This window comes from Varroa destructor, unplaced genomic scaffold (genome assembly GCF_002443255.2).
Source record: "Varroa destructor unplaced genomic scaffold, Vdes_3.0 BEIS01000006.1, whole genome shotgun sequence".
NCBI classification, from domain to species: Eukaryota; Metazoa; Arthropoda; class Arachnida; order Mesostigmata; family Varroidae; genus Varroa; species Varroa destructor.
Window position 1 is genome coordinate 18,806,492 of NW_019211459.1, and position 3,654 is coordinate 18,810,145.

A 3,654-nucleotide genomic window follows, 5' to 3' on the forward strand; every position below is an offset into this window, starting at 1 on the left:
TATAGTATAACTTACGACCCTAGTCACTAAAAGTTGGATAGAGTATCCACTGTAGAAGTGATATTTGTGTAAAATTGCTTTTCTAAACAAGTTCATTTCTAACTGCCATTCACGGATACTGGGCTTCATCTCTCGATAATCATGCGGATGTATCGGGTTTTGATCAGTATCTTTCATCCAAGTGAAATAGTACGCGCTACATTCACATTTTACCTTGTGTCTGATTTGGCATTGGAATCTGTTTTAATTCTATTTCAACTACAGACAATTCAGGCGAAGGTAGAAGGAAATGAGCCACTTCATTTTGAAAGCCTCTAAAATCTAATGTACGAAGAAAGCATTGATTGATAGTTCTGTCATTTGGCTATCATGTCGCTATTAGGTAATCAGTATGTTACGTTTCACAGATTCACATGAAAATATGTATTTATTTAATCTAACGTCTTAGTGAGTTGTTAAGATAGGCAATTATTCGGTATATTGATCACTATTTCAAGCCAAAGTATCAATTTGTTGTTGCCTTTTTTCTAATTATAAATAACCTACGTAGATTGGTGAGGAAATACGTGTCGTCATCACCCTAACGGGTTCAGTTAGTATTGTTGGTGGTATGAAGTTGGGTACCTGTTAATATTAGTAAGGTATCAATAAAAAAGAAAACGGTTCAGAGAACACGGCGATGATTTTCGAACAAAAACTTACGGGGGTGCCTATCGCGATAAAGGTTGCCTGCGTGCCACATTTGACGAAACTCTGCTGGCCATGACTTCTAAGCAAGCTCGCCCTGTCTTGTACTCGTAGATATTTTTGGCTAATTGTTTTCACTACACTCTGTTCAAGCCGGCCCTTCTCGACCTCGGCATTCTGATGCTTAGTTCTGGAGTCTTTTTGAAGAATCCACAGAGCTAATCGTCGCTGACAGAATTGTTGCTTGTCCATATTTTTGGTGCTATTTACCTACGAGATAAAGAAAAAGCCAAGCTTATATTGTTTGAATCAAACTATCTAACCTATACGAGACTGAACCTTGGGCTTTATATTTATAGTACACAGCACGTACCTTGTCCCCCTGAAGCACGGGTGTTTCAACCTGAGAGGTTTTCCTAATAAACTCTCTGAATCATGCGTTGTCGCAGTGCTTCACTATTTGAACGATGACTAAAATTATCATATCATTTTCTTATTAAGTCATAGAACTCGATATGCCTGACGTGACGGTTTCACTACAGTCAGTAGACTAAAATATCGGTAAACTGTATAAATAAAAAATGGTAAATAAAATATGGAAGGTGTCAGCAAGATTGGCTCGCGGTTGGCTGGAGCAGCATTTGTGGGCTCGTTGTTCCGCAGAATTAGTCATGGAGACACAGTAACAGAGTTATAGTAACAGAGTTATAGGAAATAAGTTATAGAGAGCAAAAAACAAGAAGAGCTCGACATTTTAGATCTGTAACGGCAAGCGTACCAAACTAAGTCAAGTGTCTTAGAAAAAGTGGCCTAAATGCTTAACTCATTTGTGGATTATTACATATGATATTAGAAAAAAAGACTGGAGTGCGATGGTTGTGTCGCATGTACGCACCGCTGAAACGGTGTGCCCAATAGCTCTACTTACGGCTATTTCAACTTATGTTAATCCCATATTTAAGACAAAGCTCAGTTTTTCAAGAAAAAGTATAAACCTGGCAAAGTGAAATATGTATTACGGCAAACTGAAAGAACACTCGGTCCGGCTGATATGAAAATCACGATATATTACCGGATGATAGGTAAACAACTATAAAAATCATTATTTACAGCGAAAGGAAAAATGCATTCTGATAATCAATTCAGTCCTACTGTGTGACATTATATAGCTTCCGGCGGACATGTTCGCGGTGTTTCGATCCAGGCCCGTGTCCTTGCAGCTTGCCTTTCCCCACATGTACCAAATGGCCTATGCAACAGAAAACCTACGACAAAAAACCATATTGACTCCAGAGATAATCAGTGCCGTCGAAAAATACATTTCTTACGCTTGTCTCGATAGATTCGTTAGTGAAGAGACCTAATGTGGGTACGGCCACTACGTTACGGATTGTTCACGGAAACTTCAGATAGGTTATAGAAATGGGACAAATTTCTTTTGAGCTAATAAATAGGTGTATGTATTCACGTAAGGCTCAACCGTCGAAAGGATCGCTAACTTGTTTAGCGATCCTTTCACAGTATATTTGCTCTTTGGGAGATTGGACAAAGAGAAACTTTTTCGGTTAACATTCACGTATTGAGCGATGTATCCAGTGAAAGAAACGCTAAGCCATCGTACCACTTCCAAGAACGCAGTTCTTTTTTTTAATTATAAGTTTTGTCCGCGTGTTCTTCAAACTATTGTGCAAAGTTGGCTGGGCGAAAGTCTTAATTCCTCCATTGTGATGGCGCAAAGTGCAGGACTAGCTACTCGAGGCGTATTCTGACGTGGGTACATATTGCGGCCGAACAGCCTAAAATTGGGCTTGTTTGTCTACTCTATATGGAGCATAATAGAGCAAGAGTCAATCACTTTTTGTCATCGTCAACTGATTAGCAAATGCCTTTATCTTAAGCATGCCTGTAAAATTGTAAAGAGAGCATCTGAAGTGAGACTATGATTGGTTCCTGTCCTGAATCGAAGATATAATCGTGGTGAATGGTGGTTACGCTAAGTAGATATGGATGTAAAAAAGACAGTTCTAACATGTGCAAATTCAGCAAAAAAAATATGCCAAATGGCCAGATTAAGTTTTCGGCTGCTCGTTTTTTTTTTGCGAATCAGTGCTTCGTCTAATCATGAAAAAGTGTTTAGTATTTAGTTTTTATAGGGGCAATTGTAGGCAGATAAGACATTTACCTACGTTACGAAAGTCACGTTTGCTAGATATATACAATATCTTTTGATAAATACAAAGCTACTTCAATTATTCAAAGGCTTCTATTGCCTTTCGCTGAAAACAAAATCGTCACCGATACTGCTTCCTTGTGGGAGACTTTTCTTTCAACTAAAATAGCGCGCAAAACTAATTCGCATCCTAATTCAGCTCTAATTCTCCGACAGTAAAAGCTAAAAGTCATGACCCTTCGTTAGCAGTCAAGTTCTATTGCATGCAGAAGAACTAGGTTGATGGATTCGAGCTTATTCGATGGTGAGCTTATTGGCAGTATGGAAAGGTCTTGTAGTTGTAGGAACGGGTTTAGCATAATGTTGACGTAGCCTTTATGAGGAGCACAGTCGTGTGCTTGCTTTTGCCATGATCTTTGAGTTAACCCTACAGACTGCTTCAGCACCTCTATTGCTTATAATCAAGAGTCGCTTCGCATTTAGTTAAAATACCATGGATGAGGCTAGTATATCATACACATTAGGCGGTAATCAGGTTGTCAACCTAACGTTGTTTACGTGGCGGGGCAGCCACCATGCTTTACCCATATATTCGTCTAGGGTCAGCCAGTGCCTAGGGGTCTGCATATATATTGCATTTCAGTAAGTGATATAGATTGCGGCCGTCGTGCGTGCATGCATGCATGCATACGGTGCCATTGCAGCGTTGTATCCCATTACGGGCAATGTTATTCAGTTTACTCTTCTTGTTTGCGCTCAGGAAGAAGGATGACGTTTATGTAATATTGGGTGCTGCG